This window comes from Lissotriton vulgaris, chromosome 8 (assembly GCF_964263255.1).
Source record: "Lissotriton vulgaris chromosome 8, aLisVul1.2, whole genome shotgun sequence".
Taxonomy (NCBI): Eukaryota; Metazoa; Chordata; class Amphibia; order Caudata; family Salamandridae; genus Lissotriton; species Lissotriton vulgaris.
The window spans coordinates 1,332,931,226-1,332,953,667 of record NC_141696.1 but is presented as its reverse complement, the minus strand read 5'-3'; positions in this window follow the sequence as shown (position 1 = coordinate 1,332,953,667).

Genomic DNA, 22,442 nt, shown 5'->3' with positions numbered 1-22,442 from the left:
TTCATCCATTCTCTCTTTTTCTTGCCTTCGTTCCTTTCTCTTTCTTTTCTCCTTTCCTTTTTTCTTTCCTTCATTCCTTCTTCTTTATTTTTTCTTTGTAGCTCTCTTTTTTGCCTACTTTCCTTTTTTTTTCTTTCCTTCTTTCCTTTCTTTCTTGCCATCTTACCTTTTTTCTCTACTTCTTTACTCTTTTTTTCCTTTTTTCCTTTTCTCCTTCTTACTTGCCTCCTTTCCATTTTACCTTCTTTTTTGCCTTCTTAATTTCCTTCTTTTTCTGTTTCATCCTCTTTCCATCTTTTTCGCCTTATTTTCTTTGTTGTTTGTCTCCTTTCCTTCTGCATTCCTTCTTCCCTTCCCTCTTTCTGTTTTGCCTTCTCTCTTTCATTATTTCCTTTTTTAGTCCTTCTTATATCTTTCTTTTTTGCCTTCGGTCAATTTGTCTTTCTTCCCTTCCTTCATTCTTTCTGTTTTGTCTTCTTTTTTCATTCTTTCCTTCTGGATTTCTTTTTTCCTTGTTTCTTTTCCCACCTTTTCTATTTGCTTTCTTTATTTTTTTGCCTTCTTTAGTTTTCTTTGTCCATCTTTCTTTTTGCCTTTCTTTACTTCTTCCCTTTTTTCCCTTTCCTTACTTCTTTCCTTCTTTCTGCTTTCTTTCCTGCCTACTTTCTTCCATGCCTTGTTTCCTTTTTTCTTTCCTTATTTTTGCTTTATTTCCTTTTTTCCTCCGTTCATCCTTTTTTCCATCTTGCCTTCCTCCCTTCACCTTTTCCTCCCTCTCCCTTCCTTGTTGTGCCCTTCCTCCTTCCTTTTTTGTCTGCCTTCCTTCAGTTTTTACCTTTTGAGTTTACTAAACATATGTATAACATAGTTACTTATAGGGGTTTTCACAGCCAGACTTCATCCATTAGTTTGTGATTGTGTCATTCACATTTCTCTAGCATGCATCAAGGGGGAGTATAGACACACTTCAGCCATTGATTGACCGCACTTGAGTTACAGCATGCTCCCCTTGCACAAGCAGCACATCCACACGCAAGTTCTCTACAGTGCTGGGTGTATATTGGTAATGTGTACTTTTTGAGGCCAGAAAAACGTTTTTGCCCTCAGCCAATTTATTTTTTAGCTCTAATGAGGGCAGGGCAGCTTCCCAAACAATAAAGCTTTGCAAAAACCATGACCAAACAAAAGAAGAATTGCCAAAAGCTGGCGGCCATCGCCAGGCCTACTGGCTTTGCCAATGTATGTTAACTATGCTAATAAAGAAAAATAGTGTACTAGACACTATTATAATGAAGCATCAGGAGTTAGAATGGGATCTTCATTGGCAGCTGTGGTAAGTAAAATAAAAATGTTTTTAAATGTATGTTGTGTACATATGGTTAAGAGTGTGTTTGTGTGACAGACAGCCTATGTCTGAGTGTCTGTGTGAGCATGTGTTTGTGAATGAAAGTGAGAGAGAGTGAGTGACAGAAAGTGAGTGAAAATGAGTATGAATGAGTGAGAGAGTGTGAGTGAGAATGAGTGAGAGAATTTAATTGAGTAGGAATGTGATGTTATAAAGATAATTCTTGACTGGCTTACTGGAGGCAATTCTTCTTATTAAAGACACCTGTGACAACATTATATTGCACAGAGTTTATACTTGGCATACGAGTGCACCATGTTCAAATGCTGATGCTGACATACTGGAAGTAATTCTTGGCATATAGGCACCCATGGAACACTCCTGGTGCTAGTTTAGCGGATGAGATAGATTATTGATGAGGGCATACATGGCTTAATGCTGGCTCTGGTACATTGGAGGTAATTCTTGGAATATGGGAGGGCAATCATGGCGAATAGGAATGGAGAATTCATGACAGGGATATCCAGGTATGCGTATTTGGCTTGCATATAAATAATTGTCAGATAAGCATACAGCCCTTGCAATCACTATGAGGCTGATAGCATAAACACAAAGATAATAAGGTAAGAAGTGGCTTAATTTAAAAGAGGATGTAGAGATTTGTGATATAATATATTGGTGGTAGTTCTACTGTTCAACTTGTTATCATTCTGATGCATAACATGTATGTGTGAAGAGTGCATAATAAATAACCGGTGCTTACATTAATGAAGAAATGGCATGCAGACAATCAACTGCCCGAGTCTTGCAACTGTGAATTGGGTGACAGAGAGACTTTAATCTACTTTCTGTTCCTTTGTGAGAAAATTATCGGTATAAAGAAATACTTTGCCTGCTTCTTAAAAGAAACAACATCAGATGGTGCTAAGAAGCATTGTTTTTCTGCCAAAGGGCAGATTGTGAAGAGATACTTTTTCCAGTGACAGCTTGCATCACAGCAGTATGGCGCCTCACAAGGCTTGAACTATAGGGTTATAGCATGCCTGGCTTTTTTTAATCCTTTTTATTTGTTAAAGTTTGATTTTGTTTTTAAACCCTAGGGACACCTAAAGACTTTTTAATATGCTTCAGGGCACATACCTAGTCGAGTTTATCAGCCTAGATAAGAAGTCAGTGTTAAAAATTGAGTAATTGGTTGGCTAAGGTTTACACCCAGGCCAGACCAGGCAGAATTCACCACTCTAGTCAAACTAGGTACACAACTAAGATAACCTGTGATCACCCTCTGGTAGCTTGGCACAGAGCAGGCAGGCTTTTCAAAAGAGGCAATGTGTAAAGTATTTGTGCCACACAGGCACATAGTAACACAATGAATTCACCACAAAAAGACTCTACACAGGTTTAGAAATATGTCTTATTATATTCTGGACACAACAAGACCAAAATAATAAAAATCCGAGGAGTATGCTTCAAGTTATGACATTAAATGCAGAAAGGAAACAAGGTTCTCAAAAGCGCATTCACTACTATTTGATTGTTTGCAGTAATGCTAGTGCAATTGCGGATTAAAATAGGATCCAAGCAGTGCATCACTAGGGACCGGCACATGCAGCAAAATTAGAGTTCCCTTTGAATGTGTAGGAGTGTTCACGGATCTCGCAGCCCTTTGGTCGGAATCACAGTACCTTTTATAAGTCGCTGGGACCTCGTATCACTCTGGTCAAGGTCAGCATGCAGCGTCAGAGATTCCCATGAGGGCAGGCGGCGGTGACATGGAGACTCTCATCAAGGCAACCAGACATGGCCTCATACAGAGGACTTTCCTCTGTGCTGCGGCATTGCTGGTCACAGGCACTTGGAGCATTACCATGGCCACTCACTCGATCTTCTCTCCAGCAGCATTGAGTCAGGGCAATGTGGGCAACGCTAAATTTCTGTTATTGACAAGGAACTCGATTTGGAGCAGCACATGCTGGCGAGCAGGCCGAGGTGGTCGATAATTGAAGTGTAACTACCAATCTCACGTATGGCAGAGTCTCACAGCATGGATTGAAGTCTTTGATGGCCCTGAGACTTCAGGAACAGGGGGCAAGCCAGCAAGCCATTAGAGAGCACTTTTAAGCTCAGCACACAAAAGGTGGCAGGAAGCAGGCCAGCACAACAAGGCAGGTAACAAAGTGGCAGTCGCTCCTGCAGCACAGCAATCAGCACACAACAGGCCAACACCGCAGAGCAGTTAGCAGAGTGACAGTCCCTCCTGGCAGCACAGCAATCCTTCTGGCAATGTGTGAATGTAGATCCAGCAGAATCTGGTTTCATGTCCAAAAAGTGTCTGATTTGATAGGGTCAGAGCTTCTGTATTTATATCTACAAATGCTTTTGGTGTAGGAGGGTGACTTCAAAGCAACTCTTTGAAGTGCACCAGGATCCCTTTCAACCCAGCCCTGTCTGCCAGGCTATCTTTGGGGGTTGAATCAGTGCTTTGTGTGTGGATAGGACCCAACCTATTGAGAAGTAAGTGCCATCCGCTCTGATTCCTCCCTGCCCAGAAAGACCCATCAGAATGCTGATTGGCCTCACCTTCTTGTGTTTCTGGCTGTATAGAGGGAATGCACAAAGAGTAGCTGTCACCCAGCCCAGGCCTGTGTTTTAGACAGGCTGTAGGCACACTTTATCACTAGCCTGCAGTGGTCAATTGCTCAGAGTGCTAAAGCCATCAACAAGAGAGTAAAAAAATAGGAGGAGGAAGGCAAAAGGCCTAGAGTGACCCTTCAGAGAGGGCCATTTTCCAAAAGTCAGTTTTGTTGTTTCCTTCTTAGGGCCCGCATATAATTAGTATGACATCAAAAATCTGTGGACAAGAGAAAATTAAAACATTTTTTGCACTCAAATTTTTTATACCATCAACTATGTGTGCCTACTGTTTCTAGGGGCCAGAGTGGAGATCTCGCTCTCTCGCTTTTTTTCTCAAAAATCCCACTGCAGGTGAAAGTTACTCTGACAGGGTTGTCTGACTCTTGACATTCCTTACCTGAATGAGCATAATTCACAGTATGAAGTGAGAGACACCTGCCCATTCATCTTTTTCTCCAAAAAGGGTACATTACATATGAATTGTTATTGGATTATTGTAGTACCATTTTGTTCGGAACAGCACCGTTTCTTCTATACTGACTTCATAGAGTTCAGGTCTCTGCTGCCAAACTGGCCTTAAGCAGACCTAGGTACTCATCTGCTTCCAATGCTTTGAAAGATCTTTATTGGCTTCTGTTGCTGCAGTGAATAGCTTTTAGATCCCTTTGTATTGTCCTGTTGCTGCAGAGAATAGCTTTTAGATCCCTGTGTATTGCCTTTGAAGCCCTTCAGGGTTGTGGACCAGTGCTCTTACAAAGCAGACTAAAACATAATCCCCTGGGAGGTGTCTTTGCTCTGCTACTGCCAACTTTGTGTGTATTCCAAAATGTAGGAAGCCAGATATGGTGGGTGTGCTTTTATGGTTATTGCAGCTTATATATGGAACCCGCTCCCCACCCCATCAGATACTTGACATATCTTTTGCATTTTAGAAAAGCCCTTAAAACTTGGCCTTTTCCTATGTAAACCCGGTCTATTTTTTAGCTCCTGTCACACCTGGCACTACTTTAGTTGAAACATCCCCCCCCCCCCCACCTCCACTTGAGTCCCGGTGAGTCAGCGCCAGCATACCAGTATTGCTCACAGAGCACTTTATACATTTTTTTTTTTTGATAAATAAATAAATAAATCCTCTTGGGGCTTAGGAGATCTACCCAGTTGTGCCCCCCTTGAAAGTGGGATTCACACCAAATAAGGTATTACCCCAGTTTACTTACCAGTAATTGTGATTGCTCTGAGTTCAGGTCTTTCTCGTCACAGTTTTTACTAGATGAGATATCCTCTTATATCACAGAAATGCCTTTCCTATCCTAGCAAAAACAAAAACTGCAAATATAGCCAGCTTCATCTTCCTGCTGGCAACATATTCAGAGGAAGTGGTCATATACTACTGTAACTATCAAGGTAAGGTTAAACCCACCACCATACATAACCATTTTCTGATTGCACTTCCAACCCTGTGAGGCTCAGATGGGCAATGTAGAACTGTGACAAGGAAGATCTGAACTCAGAGCAATGGAGGCTGCCAGTAGGTAGCCTGGACATTACACCCTTGTCCCAGTCCCTACTGAGCGAGATTATACTTCAGCAGCAACAGCAACCAGAACATACGTAAGAATTGTATTTATGCCGAAGTGTTCATCTTTAATGTAAACAGAAAATGAAAACTAGGTGTTATGCTGGACCACATCCAAAACTTTTTTGACAAAAAGTGTTGAAATTTGACCCAGGCTGACTGGCTTTATTGTTGCACCCAGACGAAGAAATTATCCCGAACTATCGCCTGCGCTTAATTCATTTAAAATTTTTGCACAGGTTTTTTCGTACCCGTGTTCAGTTACATAAATTGGGACTCACTCCCAGCGACAGATGCCTGAGCTGTTCTGCTCCGGCGGCGGACTTTTCCCATCTCGCCTGGTTATGCCCAAAGGTCTCTGACTATTGGCGAGAGGTCTGTACTGCCATCTCCGAGATCACTTCTTCACCTGTTCTGCCCGACCCTCCGCTTTGCCTTCTAGGTTTTGTTAAACATTGCCCAGACGCCTCCTGTCGCTTGATTGCTATGTTGCTTGTCCCCGTGCAGCAGCTGGGGACGAAAACCTGCACCTAAGTTCTCCCAATGGCTAGTGGATGCATTGTGATGCCAAACCCTCCTATCTGAATTATGGGACCTGATGCCAGCCAGATCTCGTCCACTGGACATATGGGGGCCCCTAGTGTCAAACCTTCATGCCAATACCCTCCAAAGCCAGACTGCCTCTCCCGTGCTCCCCGCCGGCACTCCGCCCGGGGCGGGGCGGCCGCTCTGGACTTTTTGGCATTGATATGTAGGCCGGCCTCCTATAGCGCGGTCAAGATGATCTGTATGTGTTTTAGGTGTTCTTCCCAACTCTGGCTGAAGATCACTATTTTGTCCAGGTACACTGAACTAAAGGACAGATGTGGTCGTAGGACACTGTTCATGAGGCGCTGGAAGGTTGCCGGGGCCCCGTGCAGGCCAAAAGGCAGCAGGGTGAACTCATAGAGACCGTCATCCGTGACAAAGGCCGTGTTCTTCCTGTCTTCCTCACGAAGGGGTACCTGCCAGTAACCCTTCGTGAGGTCTAGGGTAGTTATGTATACAGCATCTCCGATCTTTTCTATTAGTTCATCCACCCTTGGGATAGGGTATGTGTCAAATGTGGATATCGCATTCAGCGCCTGAAAATCCATACAAAAACGCTTGGACCCGTCGGGTTTTGGGATCATCACGATCGGGGAGGACCAGTTGCTGCTTGAGGGCCTGATCACGCCTAGGTCCAACATCTCCCGGACTTCCTTTTTCACTGCCTCACGTCGAGCTGCGGGGATCCGGTATGGTTTCTGTTTTACAATCATCCCCTTATTGGTATTGATGTGGTGTTCGACGAGGCTTGTCTTTCCGGGGAGATCTGAGAAGATGGGTGAAAAGGGGAGAAGAACACGATGCAGGGCTCCCTCCATCTCGTTGGTGAATTCGGGGTTCACCACTAGTTTCTTTACTGTGGAAGGAGATGTGGTTGCAGGAGACGCCACGTGCACCCCTCTTGGAGCCAGACCCAACCATTCCTTCAACAGGTTGATGTGATAACTTTGGGTTTTTCTTGCAGACAGGCGTAGCTTATACGTTGTATCCCCTAGGGTTTCTACCACTTGGTAGGGCCCCTGCCATTCACTCTTGTTTTTCCCACTTATGGAGGGGAGTAACACTAGGGCCCACTTCCCCACGGAGAGACGCCTCAATCTCTTCCTCTTGTTGTAATTTTTCTTTTGTTCCCCTTGTTTATGTTCCAAATTGGAGGAAGCATGGCGCCTCAATTTGCCAAGCTTAGTCTTCAAATGCATTGTATAATCGAGGACGGACTTCTGTTCTTGTATCTCCTCTGACTCCCACAGGTCCTTGGTTATCTCCAATAATGACCTAGGATGACGTCCGTACAACAGCTCGAAGGAAGAGCACCCCAGACTGCTTTGTTTTTGGGCTCGTAGAACGTATAGGGCCAGCGGCAGCAGCCGATCCCACTCTGGTCCCTCCGACGTCATCATCTTCTTGAGAACGTTTTTCAGGGACTGGTTATACCTTTCCACCAGCCCGTCGGTCTGGGGGTGGTAGACAGAGGTTTTCAGATGCCTTATGTGCAGGGTCTTGCAGATCTCTTTCATCAGTTTAGATGTAAACGGCGTACCTTGGTCCGTCAACACTTCTTTGGGAAACCCCACTCTAGAAAACAGCTCCACGAACCGGGCTGCGATGGCCGCGGTAGTGGGGGCTCTTAAAGGAAATGCTTCTACGAACCTAGTGGCGTAGTCCACGATCACCAACGCATACACATGCCCTTTCACGGATTTAGGTAGAGGGCCTATTAAATCCATGCCGACTCGTTCAAAGGGGACTCCTATGATGGGCAAAGGATGCAATGGAGCGGTGCTAGGGCGATGTGTATTCCTTCTCTGGCACACCTCGCATTGGGCACAGTAGTCTTGCACTACTTTATAGATGCCAGGCCAGAAGAAATACCTCAGAATGCTCTCTGTTGTTTTTTCGTTGCCGGAGTGTCCAGCGGTTAGGTGCGTATGGGCGAAGAATAGCACCTGGTCTCTGAACGACCGTGGTACCAATAGCTGTAGCTGGCAGTTCTCCTGGGGTTGCCGATAAAGCAGGCCGTTCTGTATGCTGAATAGAGGGTAGACTTGGGATTGTGTTCCCTGCTGTGCATGAGCGCTCTCCCAGGCATTGAACAGGGTTCGGTCTTCAGCCTGAGCATATCGGAAGCTGTGGTCCATGGTCCAAGGCTCAGGCGTGAGGTAGTGGGGTATGGGACGGCCGTCTTTTTGCTGGGAGGGCCATAGGGAGTCCCTGAACAGGGAAAGGAAGTCGGGATTTTCCACCCCACGAATGACGTCCTCTGGTAAGGAATCCACCACCCCTACCCGTACCGAACAGGGGCCCTTCTCCTTGGGGGTGAGAGTGATAGAGGCCAGGGGGTAGGGCTTAACATCCCCATGGACGCATCTGATGGGTACTAGGGCCCCGGGTACATACTGGCTAGGCAAAACAAATCGCTCTTGTACCACCGACTGCCTACACCCCGAGTCTAAAAGGGCCCTCACCTGTAAGCCATTCGTCCTCATACTTACGTAGAAAGAAGTGCCCATTTCGGCGGAGTATAACACTGTCCTGGGAAGATACCCCACCTCCATCGGTTCTTCGGGGGGGGGTCGTTTTCAGGCACACATTCGGGCAATGTGTCCCCATTCACCGCACTCGAAACATTGCGGCCCTCTTAACATGGGGGAAATCATTCCGGGAGGTTTGAAACGCACTGTCTCCACACTGGGTTTGGGTTTTCTATCCGTCTTTACTGGCAACGAATGTTTGGAAACTTTCTCGTTGTCCCAAGAGGGTTTCTTGGGCTGTGCTCGGGCGTAGTTGGCAGCCATTTTGATGGCTTGATCGATCCCTAAGCCTGAATGTTGACGCAGCCATCGTTGGGAGGCATAAGGAAGTGGGTCCATGAATTGTTCTAAATACACTTTATGTAGTATTTCTTCCTTGGTACAAGCTTCTGGCGTCAGCCATTTGTCGGCGGCCATTTTGAGGCAAAAGAAGAGGGTCTTGGGGTTCTCTCCTGGGATGCCTCTCTCCTTCCTGAACTTTACTCTATATGCTTCCTGGTCTAGCCCCAAGTGATCCAGGATCACTCCCTTTATTGCCGGGTAGGGTGTGTTCCCTAAAGGATTCGCAGCCTGATAGGCGGAATGCGCTTCCCCAGTAAGCAATGGGGCCAGGAAGAAGGGCCATTTGTCTTCGGGCCATCCCAAGGCCCTGGCTGCCCTTTCAAAGTTCATCAGGAAGGCGTCGGGGTCTTCCCCGTGTAGATATTTTTGTAATGCTATACCTGAGGGGTTAGGAGTGTGTACTCTGGCTTCTCCCAGTGGCATTATAGATGTAGGCGGCACACTTTTCAGGCTCTCGATCTGGGCAGAGATGATGGACTTGAACAACTCACGGTTGGCCTGGGCGGATGATAGCTGTCTTTCTACTGCCCACTCGAGTTTCTCCTGTCCCTTTATTATGTGCTGGATTAGGGCGTCCATCTCGCTGGCACAGATGGTCTGGTCTTGTGATTCCACTTCTGACACCAGTTGTCCCGGGGTGAGAGGGGGCTTGGGGACAGGGTTAGCTTCTTCAACTCTAGTCGAGACCCTTGGGGACTGACCAAGTGAAGTAGAGGCAGAGAACTTGAATAAACTTTTCAAAGACGGCTTTATTTGGGTATAGGTCTTTCTCCGCCTGCTGGTTAGGCGTTCTCTGGCGAACGCGGCTGGATCATAGGCCGGGGTGCGGGGAGTATCCAGGGTGCCTCGGTCTCGGGTCTGGTCTTCCGGTGAACCAGGTATCGCCGTAGGAAAGAAGAGACAAAGGACGTATTAGGACCAAGCAGGGACTATACGTTTAAGGGCCGGGTGTGAGGGAAACCAGTGCTCCGGTGTAATTACAAAGAGCGATTCGTGAAGGGGGTTTGTGCTCGTGAATCAGGGTATCAGGGGTAGAGCTTTTCAAGGGTCTATACAGTTATTCTACGGGAGGCGGGTTTCGGTGTCCCATCCAACCCGCCACACATCCAATACCTGTTTATAGCCACACTCCTGCCGTGGGAGCGTGGCGGGCGGCTCGTTGTTCCATTGGCCTCCTGGCTTCTCCGACTCCTCTCCGGTTCTCGAGATGTTCTCCTCGTCTTCACGGCAACTGCTCACCCGCTCTTCGGTTTCTCTCCTCTCCTCCTGGGAAACGCTATCCGTCGCTTCCTGCATCTGGGCCTCTTTTGACGTCCGCGCGTCCTTCCAAAGGGGCGGGGCTATCAGTGCGGGCTCCAAGTCCTTAAAGGCACAGGGTTTGATTCCTTCCTTGGTCGGCCACCAGTACTCCGGGTCTCCGGATTTCCAGTCCTCCTCCTCGGGGCTGTTAGGCTGCTGCAGGGAGGGAACGGAGGTACGTGAAACAGCGGTGGTGGACCACCAGTCCATAGTCTGATCCCCCTCTAGGGGTTCAAGGGAACCCACCCCGTCACATCTTCCTTATGGGTAAATTTGTAGCTTAAACCTGGCCTCCACATTTCACCATGGCCCAGATTTATGGTTGTCTATTGCCTTCCTTCGGATTATCTAGTTACCCTATCAGAATCTTGGAGCCTTGTCTTAAACATTTGTAATGTAATCTGTAATATGTTATTGGGTCATGAGTATTTGGATATGTAACCTGTAAATACATGCCCTTATCTCCCTCATGTGTCCTGCACCTTGTCCCCTACTACTTGATCTGTAACTGGTTGATGTTAAACCTGTTCTGTTTTTTTGCATATATTTTCCTGTAAAGCACTCCGATACCCTAACGGGTCAAGTTCGCACTCTAAAAAACTCATAAATAAAATAAATAAATAAACTGCTAATAAAAATTCTGCATGTTCGTTCAGGATCTTCTGTAGCACCTTTGGAAACAGGGGTATCTGAGCAAATGCATATAGAATTCCTCTGGCCAGGTTACTGAGAATGTTATTGTCTATTGACCAAGTCACTTGAGGTGGACTGGGGCTGCAAAGCATGGGAAAGTGAGTATTCTCCTTGGAGGTAAATTGATTGAACCAAGGCATCAGTACCTGAGTTATCTGTCGAAAAATCTCTAGATGAAGGGCCAGATATGTTGATGAGGGAAACAAGCAACAAATATGGCCCACAAGCAAGTTCTTCTTCCTCAGAAGATAACATGCATATAGACAGAGGAGATGAGCTTCTGCACAAATGGAAGTTTTGTGATTAAAGAGAAGTTCTGAGGAAGAAACTACCCCCGATGATTGACATAACTGCATAATTGACATAATTGACATAAATTGACTGTCTGCAGAAACCATGAGTGAACACTTAACATTTCAAGGGGCACAACGCAAGGCCTTGGAGGATTTAGAAAAGTTACAGAGAATGAGGCCTGGAACTCATGAGGCTTTCATGAGTACTTGGACCATTGCTGTGAAAAGACAGCACATGATGCTCGTTTTCTTCTACTCTGGCTTTGACTTTGTTAAAGACAACAAATTAGTTAAATCTGGTATAGTCCCATAGGTGCTCGAAGTAGGGGTGGGAGTGCTGTAGCAACCGCTTAATGAATATGCTGGAGCTCAGAAGGAGAATGAGCTATACAGATGTCTTTAAAGTGTGTTTTTATCTTGTCACATTTGCTGTGCATTCAAAGATAGAGCTTTAAATGGCAGGCTATGTCTTCTGACAAATTGCTGATTATTTTGACATGAAGATTGGTGTTTACTTTCTCTGACTGAAAAATTAGAGGATTTTGTAAACTGAACTATTTAACAGTCTTGCTGGTGTAGAGGTAGTGTGAGAGAAATGGCAGTAGAATGTCAACATTTAAGTACCTGTATATATATACTGTATAAATGTTACAACATATATCAGCAGTTAGGAAAGCACAAATGGAGCACATTTTTTATAATTCTGAAGTGTGACGGAAACAAAGATATTAATGTGATCAAATCAAAACACTTTAATTGATGATACACAAATGGTAAATATTTGATGAAATCCCACATATTATCTATTGTGTGTGCCCTATATAGTTTTATCACTAAAACTGCATTTTCCTTACAAATGGTAATGGTAAATGACAGTACGCTATCATCTGATGTTTTAGTAATATATTTGCTCCAAAATGCACCATCAGCTACATACCAGAACCATACCATTCTCCTGCCAAATGAACATGGTTTATTTGCTACACTTGTTTTTGTGCAATGCTTGGATTTTTCACAATCAACATGACTTCTATAATTTAACATTGCTGACAGCGTGGAGTTGCGGGTGACTGCGCAGATAATAATGCACACTAGAAACAGACTTTGATGGTAGCTAAAAGACCCAGGTTCTGGAGAGTTGGCAGAAGCTATGCTAATTACTTTGTTCAATGTACGCATGACCTCTCTAATTCCCTTATTTGCTTGTGGCCATCTGGGTATCACCTTCTTGTGCACAATGTTCCATGACCTGCCAGCTCCTGACCAAAAAGCAGAGGATGGCTCAGCCCATGCTTTGCCATGATCTTCTCCAACTTTGACAACACATCCTTGGCAGCCTCTGTGGAAACCAATTCAACTTCTGGATACTTTGAAAAGTCATTGATGTTAAATATTATATACCTTCCATCCGGAATCAAGGCTGGCAGACACCCAGGGCTGCCGTGGGCCACTCTCTTTGATAACCAGAGATGGTGGGTCAGTGTTTCTCATTGCCTGACACCACTCACAAGCTCATACTGTCATTTCTGTCAGCTCATTAAGCTGGAGGAACCATACATTGAACTGGATTCTGTCCATGGTTTTCACCACTCCCTGGTGGCCTACATGAGGCAATCCATGTTTGTATTCCACCCTAAACGTATACTTCTGTAACTGAAGTATCCACTTCTCAATGCATGGAGGGGTCTGGAGGAGGTCCCTTGAAACAAAGGGATCAGTGGCTAGTGGTCGGTACGGAGAATGAACGGGTGCCCATTGACATACAGGTGAAAATTGCAACACCCACAGTGAATTGGATTGACTTGTGTTGTTGGATTCACCCTTGATGGACTTGTTCAAAGCTGCTTCCATATGTGATGCCCGAGTACAGGACATCTCTTTTGAGCGATCTGGTGTAGAAGATTTTTATGCATTTAGAATTTTGTGCACCATTAAAAATGTGCAGAATATATTTCCGCAATTGATTATAGATATGTACACTGATATAGTACTGTTACTTTTTAAACAAATTCTCTATTATGAGTAGAAGTGTGCTTTTGTAATATTTGTTGAGTACGCTTCAGGTTATCTAAATATGCCGTCTTGTCCAAGGTGGAAGTCAACCCTGTCACTCATGTATACTTTCCCTCTCCTCCCTTGGCCATACTTCTCTTCGCCAACTCAGCAGCATTCAGCCAATTGGCGGATATTGTTATTCTGCTCTTGATTAACTTTCAGTCTCTAACTGTAACAACATTCGGAGGTCCTTCTGTTGGTTCAGTGTGCCCATTTATTCCTAACATGTTAATGTTTATGTATCTAGATTTGTTCTAGGATATCCGGACAACGTTAGCATAGAGGTTGCTGAATAATATTTCATATAGTGGGTTAGTACTTCAGTGTTAATGCAATATGAAATGTATTTTTCATGTGCTCTCATTTGCTGATGAAATGCTACCCTTACACCACAGTGAATCTGCAGTGAGATACTGGAAATTCATATGCTAAAATAATGTATAAAATCCCTTGATTTTGGGGGTGGGCCAAAATAATTTCCGGTGCTACTAGGGATGCTGTCTGCTTCTTCCCCAATTGTGCTGCCCTCTTGGGACTTTGAATGATTTATAATTTCCACATTCTCTATATACTTTCATTGGGAGCCTCCATGGTATTAAATCTGTACTGCTTCATTTTTGAATCCTTTAATAAAACTCTTTATTTTTTCATTGATCTAGAGCTTGCTGTTGAGTTGGCCCATTCATTAATTTGATTGTATTTTCCTGATTTTGAAGTTTTGGGAGGTGCTATAAAGAGGGAACATATTGTCTCATCAGATTGAGTAAGGTTCAACAATGTTTCTAATCCAGTGAAAGTGGGCATTCTGTCTCAAGGATGCACCCCCTGTATTATCTGAGCTCTTATGTCTTCCTACTAATTTGTGAATGTACATGTAGTCACCAGCTCTTTTAATCTCGAATGAATACTTGTCATGGGACTCAACTGGCTTTTGCTTGGCCTCTAATAAAATGATTCTTTCATATTCAGAGTTGCCCAAAAGCTCAAAATATGTGTTGAATGCTGTGACGATTGTGTGATATGTGGCGGTGCTGCTTCTGACAGGGTACGAGATAGATTTTAGATGGTCCTGCTAGGTGCACCACTAATGCGTCTTTCTTTCCACCAGTGGCGGTGACATAAAGGGTTTGGCCATTTTACCCAAAGTCTCCAATTGGGTGCTAGGGCTGAGGGGGTCCCTTCTTTGAAGACTAACTCAATCGCTGTTGATGGATGTATCACACCACTGGTGATGTTGCCTCTGAAAGGTGGGTGCTACTTGAGCTCAGTGGCAGGCAGACGTCCTACTCCGTTGCACTAATATACAGCTAGGACCACTGGCAAAAGTGAAATGAAATGAAATGAAAAGTAAATTTATAAAGCGCGATTGCTGCCCGGGGGCGTCCAAGCGCTAGGAACCAACAGAGGAGGCTTGGCAGAGTTGCTAGCAGAGATTACTGAGGGAGGTTGAATAGGAAAGTCTTTAACTGTTTTCGGAATAAAGAAAGGTTGGGGTTGGCTCTAAGATGGAGGGGGAGTCTATTCCAGGTCTTGGAGGCATTATAGGTGAACGTCCTGCCACCAGACCTTGTCTTTTTTATTCTCGGAGCAGTAGCCATAAAGGCCTGGCTCGATCGAAGGCTTCTGCTGGGTTGACCCTTCAGCTTGAGAAAGTGCCCTTTTACTGTGGACAGCACATCGAGGTTCAAAGTACCCTTCTCTGTGTGAATGCGGAGTGCAGGCTCCCTGTCCAGGAACAGAGACCTTTAGTAGTGGAGGCCTGTGTAGTGTCTTGCTGGACATGTTCTAGTGTTCAGGAGTGGTTGTTGTACACTTTAAACCCACCCATTTCCAGCGTCACTGGTCAGGTGACCCTGCTAATAAAAGGGACCGGCAGCAAGTGCCCTTGGACAGTTACCAGTACCATAGTCACTGTGTCTGCGTGCTTCATTTCCCAAGTATGAGGGCTTAGCGCCCACTATTTTACAATGGGGATGAGGTGGTCCAGCCCTGCGTGTATGCAGGCTGCCGCCTCGCAGTTCTTGGTAGAGGAAAGTGTAGCCTCAGTCTAAGGCACCCCCACACCTACTTCCAGTACAACTAAAGGAGGTTGGGGAGGAAGAAGACAAACCAGCGGTAAGGCCTCTGCAGCCATTGGCATGTTCATGCCCTCGCTGCCACCCACCATTGTGACCGGCCCAAGGTGCACTTCTTAAATTCACACGTGGGTTAAGGGACTACCTTTTCAGTCAGCACCCAACGTACCCACCGGAATGGCTCCCCGTGCAGCAAGCCGATACTGAGCCTGCCCCAGCGTGAGGTAAGCCCACACCAGCACTATCAACCCTGTGCTGCTCATTAATTCCCCCAGTGAAGAGGAAAGAGAGAGAACCTGCAGCTGCAACATGAGGGGAGCGCAGCCCCTGAGGTATCCCTGCTGCCACCACAGCCGTATATAGAGACCAGTCTCCATCCTACACAGCAGAGCAACCCCGCAGGTGAGATATCAGGGGATCAACCTGTGGCTGCATCCTGTAAGCAACACAGCCTCTGTACTAAGCTGAGCTGATTTAGCCAGACAAACTCGGCCCACATTTACACTAGCAGCACTGAGTTAGTATGTGGTGCTCCCCACTATTCGAAAGCACACAGAAATGACAAGGTGCTCTGGAACCAGCACAATCAGAGCCCACAAAGCTGCGCCCCATGCTGAGCGACACATCACTGTAGCGCGGCCCATGTCATCTAGGCCGCAACCACACTTTAAATTATGACACAGAGACAGCTAGTATTATCTTGGCTGGGAGACCACGTGCAGTCTTCAGCCTGTTTATTTATACCCTCGGGACGAGCCCGTCCTGAGGGGTGTGGGGATGCGTGCATGTGTCGCGACATTGTTGTGAAGAGGCCGAGTGGCCTCTCTACATCCCTCCTTTCTTTTGGTTCTAGACTATGAAGTTCTCTTTGTTCAGGGGGAGGTATACATAAAGTCTCTTTAACGTTGACTCGGCACTGGATTCGGCCGGAGACCATACTTCTGGCTCCGGCACAGGGAGATGCTGCAACCCCAGCCGAAGTTCCCTCCTCTGACCCGGCAGCGGCAGACTCACCGGTCAAACAGGCACCTTCATTATTTCCTTGGCTGACTTGTCTCGGCGTCCCTGACAGGGTGTTCCTCACATTCGGTGAAACAGGGGGAGACAAGTTCGGCCAAGAGTCTTGGTACTCTGAGACCTCTGAGTTTGCTTCTGCTTCCTTGAACTTCTTAAAACTGGACACGTTCCTTGTGATAGTTTGTAGTCCCTTCTGAGCGGTCTCTATGGTGCCCTGGACGCTAACGACAATCCATGTCTCTGGCTCGTAGGGAGTCCGGAACTTCCACCCAGGGTGTCGGTCTTTGATCACCACCCGGTCTCCAACTCGGAGTTGCGGTTCTTGAGCTCTTCGGGCTTCACTTGCCTTCCGGTTCATTGTCTCCCTCCTCGACTGGACTGCCGCATCATCCTGCTCCACGGGCACCCACGTAGGGTCAGACAGGATACTGTCCCGGGGGGCACGCTTGAACAGGAGATGAGCCAGAGCACACTTTGTGGTGCTATGAGGAGTCTGACGGTACGCACCCAGGAATCGGTCTAGGGCTGCTTCGGGGTCTTCTCCGTTATCCACAGCGATGCACAATGCATGGTTAATGGTTCTCATTAGTCTTTCTACTTCCCCGTTCGCTTGGGGCCAACGCTGGGTGATCTTCTTATGGCACCGCTAAGTTCTCAAGATCCTCCTGGAACTCTCGTCCCTGGAAGGGGGGTCCATTATCAGACAGTGATCTCCTTTGATGACCACCCGGCGGTGCCAGACGACCAGCCCCAGGAGCGGCGCCCCATGTACGGGGATAAAGACAACGACAAGATATTCATGGTGTCATACGTAAGCAGGACGGGGCCTCGTCGAAGGCCACCTCCCATGTGCTCCATCTCCAACGAAGGTACTGAAGTGCGAGCCCACATAGACACTGGAGCCTCCGTCAATGTGATGGACTCCGACCAATATGATCGCCAAGCACCGCGACCTCCTCTCACACCATCCACTGCAAGAATCTATACATATGGAGGGACGGACCCACTCCCTCTCCGGGGCGTCATTCAGACCACGGTCGCAAGTGGGAGCTACTCCACCGAAGCGAAGTTCCACATCACGGTGGGTAAGAAGGGGACTCTGCTCAGCTGCCATACGGCCGAAGACCTGGGGCTTGTCTTCTTCGCCAATCAAGTTCATGAATCCCATGCTGAGGCGATGCTAAAAGAATTCCCAGCACTCTTTGAAGGACTGAGGAAGCTCAAAAGCAAGAGGTTCAAGTTCCACATCGACCCTTCCGTGCGACCAGTGGCCCTCTGGCACTGTGGAGTGCCCTTCAACTTATGCCCGCAGATGGAGGAGCTAAGGAAGCTCGTAGAGTTAGGGGTAATTGAGAAGGTGTCTGGGCCTACCCCTTGGGTGTCTCCGCTGGTCGTGGCACCCAAGCCCAAGCAATCAGGAGCCATTCGACTCTGTGTCGATATGAGACTACCGAATACTGCCGTAAAGAGGGAGCACCACATCACCCTGACAATGGATGACATTGTGGCTGACGTAAATGGAGCAAAGTGGTTCTATAAACTAGACTTGAATGCCGGCTACCATCAGCTGGAACTGGAGCCAGAAAGAAGATACATTACCACTTTTTCGACGCAAGTCGGCCTCCGCCGGTATAAGAGGCTTAGCTTTGGGGTGTCCACAGCTGCCGAATTATTCCAAAATGCCATTCGGGAAGCACTGTCAGGACTGCAGGGAGTGATCAACCTCAGCGATGATATCCTCGTGTACTCCACCACGCTTGAGGAACATCACTCACACCTCAGGGCCGAGCTGAAAAGGCTAGTTTACTGCTGGCTAACTCTGCACAAATCCAAGTGCTCCTTCTATCAGGAAAGCATTGACTTCTTTGGCTATACGTTCACCCGTGAGGGACTCCTAGTATATCCGAAGAAAGCAGAAGATATTCGAGCGGCCAGCATCCCTCGCAACCCCACCGAGGTGAGAAGCTTCCTCGACATGGCCACATACTGTGGGCGGTTTATCCCCAATCTGGCCGCTATATCTGAACCACTGCATGCACTCACGTGCCAAGAAAGTAAGTGGGAATGGACGCTGGCGGCCATCAAGGTCTTCCATGACATCAAGGCAGGACTACTGGACAAAACCGTGATGGCGCACTTCCACCCGCAATGCAAGACGGAATTGATCGTCGACGCCATTCCCGTGGGCCTTGAAGCGGTACTTCTTCAGGAGCATGGCCCGGATGTGTGCAAAGCCCTCAGCGACACCGAGACTAGATATGCCCAAATCGAGAGGGAGGCATTAGTGATCAAGTGGGCGTGCCAGCATTTTCACTTGTACCTATGATGCCAAGAATTCAGTGTCATGACCGACCACAAGCCGTTACTCACGCTGTTTGCCAGCTCCTCCTGACTAGCACCTCCAAGGATCAAACGATGGGCCGTGCAGCTGCAGGGGTACAACTTCAAGGTGGTCTTCCGCCCCGAAGCGCACAACCCTGCGGACTGCCTGTCTCGACACCCCGAGTCACCGACACCCGTCGATCCATCTGCAGATGCTTGCTGCACGGAGGCGTTTGTAAACATGGTGTCACAAGGATTGTGCCCCAAGGCCATGACGCTCGAAGAAATCAGCCTAGCCACCCAAGAAGACCCCACTCTCTCTCAAGTTCGAAGTACCTTAGAGAACAATGGATGTGCCCACTTTATGGACGGTGCCCGCGTCCTCCGGCCGGAGGTCAGCCATTCCCGCCAGCAGCTTGTGGCATGTTCGGAGCGAACTGAGTGTGGGTGAAGGAGGAGTCGTTCTGAGGGGACATCTCATCGTGGTCCCAGAAAGCCTGCTGAGGAGAATCCTCATGTTCGCCCATGTTGGTTACCAGGGAATGGCCAAGACCAAGGCAAGGTTGAGGGACAAGATTTGGCTCCCGGCCATGGACTCCATGGTAGAGGATATGGTGAGGCAGTGCTATGCCTTCACGATTACCGGGGGAGACCCAGCGCCAGCACCGGTGATCACGGAAGAACCATGCAGGACTCCGTGGACACACCTCAGTGTGGATTTTGGGAGCTTTCCGGACGGTCACCACGTGGTTGACTCGTTCTCGAAGTTTCCCATTGTCTAAGTAATCGCGTCAACCGCCTTCCCACAGGTGAAGAAAGTCCTGGATCGAGTTTTTGCAATGATGGGGCTGCTGGAAGAAGTCAAATCTGATAATGGACCAGGAAGTGGTAAGGAGGTGGTAAGGAGACAGACTAGTGCTGTCTCTTCCCAAGACAAAAAGTTGTTTAAAAAACGATTTTCACTTTCTGTTTTTAAGGTCTTTGCCTGTGGTTGTTACAGTTAAAAATTGCAGTTTTAGCCTGCCTGTAATTGCATATTTGATCACCTGTGTTGTGTTTTAAAATTGTGGCTTTCCCTACTCATGATTGCCTCCATTTAGTGTGTTGAATTGTGGGATTTCCAGTCCAACCTCTGAAGTTTGTCCGTCTCATTCCCTGGTGACAATTTGGTTTTCCTTCCAAATTTCTCCTTTGCTCTGTGCTAAGACCTGTATGTTAAAGCAGTGCACTCCCAGCCACCCTTTTGTGTTCACAAGCCAGTTAGACAAGCCCCACTGCTCCCCCCCCCCCAGCAACAGGGATTTTCTACATCAGAGGGTGCTTCTGTGAGCTGTTTAAACTGTATTTACTAGGGCCTGTGCACTTCATTGTTTGGCCAGTCGAGGGAGTAAAGGTTTATTCAACAGTATTGTTAGATTTCAAGTTAGTGAGACCCTTACCTGCTGAAGTTCAAAGTGTGGATTGAGTCTGTCTGTCTCCTAGGAGATTCTGAACAGGAGAAGCAGCTGCCCAGCCCCCACCCCCAGGCCAGCAGACCATTGACTATACAGCTACCAGGCAAGTCAGTGCCCTCCCCCACAACTGCCCAGGCCCCTTAAGGCTTTACTGGGTGTACCCCAAATCTTCTCCTCCATCTTGTGAGTTGCAGCCTACCTGTGCCCCAGATTGCAGTGAGCAGAGTCCAGGAAGTGATAAGGAGACAGACTAGTTCTGTCTCTTCCCAAGACAAAAAGTTGTTTAAAGAATGATTTTCACTTTCTGTTTTTATTGTCTTTGCCTGTGGTTGTTACAGTTAAAAATTACAGTTTTAGCCTGCCTGTAATTGCATATTTGATCACCTGTGTTGTGTTTTAAACCAGTGGCTTTCCCTGCTCATGCCTCCATTTAGCGTGTTGAATTGTGGGATTTGCAGTCCAACCTCTGAAGTTTGTCCCTCTCATTCCTTGGTGACAATTCGATTTTCCCTCCAAATTTCTCCTTTGCTCTGTGCTAAGACCTGTATGTTAAAATAGTGCACTCCCTGCCACCCTTTTGTATTCACAAGCCAGTGAGACCAGCCCCCCTGCCCCCTCTCCCCCAGCAGCAGGGATTTTCTACATCAGAGAGTGCTTCTGTTAGCTGTTTAAACTGTATTTACTAGGGCCTGTGCACTTCGTTTTTTGGCCAGCAGAGGGAGTAAAGGTTTATCAAACAGTATTGTTAGATTTCATGTTAGTGAGGCCCTTACCTGCTGAAGTCCAAAGTGTGGATTGAGCCTGTCTGTCTCCTAGGAGATTCTGAACAGGAGAAGCAGCTTCCAACTCCCTGGCCAGCAAACCTTGTCTGAGGTCGCTGGGACCTTATATGGTCTGCTAGGGGTTGGTACGTGTCTACACTGATTTGTGATTGTATCTGGTGTTTCTATTGAATTAGGGTTAATGTCCTCATTGGCTGGGTGTTTAAGGGTTCTGATTGGTTTCTGGGTCTGTGATTCAATCATTGTAAGGTTGGGACTAGGGCTAGGGTTAGGATTTCTATTGGAAGTAGGGACTAGGGCTTCCTATGTTATTGGTTGTTGGGAGTAGGGTGGGACTAGGCCTAGGGTTAGACCTTTAATTGGAAGTAGCGATTAGGGCTTCTGGTGTGATTGGTTGCTGGACTAGGTGTGGGACTTGGACTAGGGTCAGGTTTTCTAATGGAAGTAGGGACTAGGGCTACCTGTGCCATTGGTTGCATGGACTTGTTTTGGTACTACTGGTAGGGCTAGGGCCTTTATTGGACATAGAGATCAGGTTTTTTTTAACTGATTGGGTGCTTAGACTAGGGCTAAAATTGGCTGTAAGGTCCTGGTCTCCTATTGGTTCTAGATTTTACGGCTAGTGTTTGATTGTGATTGGATAGTGTTAGGGTTCCCATTGGCTGAAGGGGTCACCTGATTACTAGGGCTATAAAAAAGGCCAGGGTTAGGGCATCTCAACCCCGGCGTCAAGGCTAAGGGCTGAGAGGACAAGGGCAGTGTCCTTTTTGAGACTGGTCTGGACTAGGGCCAGAAATGCTGCCCTTTTTCTCATTTAGCAATACCCAGCCCACACCATCCACATCCGCAAACAAAGCAACACTCTCACACCAAATGTACACCACACACAACACTATGCACAGATTAATGTACCATCATGCACTACAAATCCAACCAAACTACATCTACACACCCTACTTTCACAACTACCACACATATCCACCTTCACCTACAAACAGTACACAACTCTATCCTATACCGCTAACCAATACACTCATCACTAACACATCACCAATCAACACCATACATAACTACATCCCATTCAGACACAATCTCCCCACTGTAATTACACCTAACAGACCACCTTTTATCACTAACAAACATTTAATCATCCTTCCTTCAGTTGTCCAACAAACACCCTCCTCTCCCTTCTACCATAATAACACTAACACACAACAATCAATCAATCAATCAATCAATCACACAACACACACACTGCACACCACCACACTTTGTAACTCTTGCAACAAAACAGTCTAAGATAAACACTCTCACCTCTACTTCATTCCCTCCTACACACAACATACACTATACTCATAAACACATCACCACCTCCTCTACGTCACAACCTCCTCTCACAAACAATACTATACAACCAAATCCATTGCATGAAACAT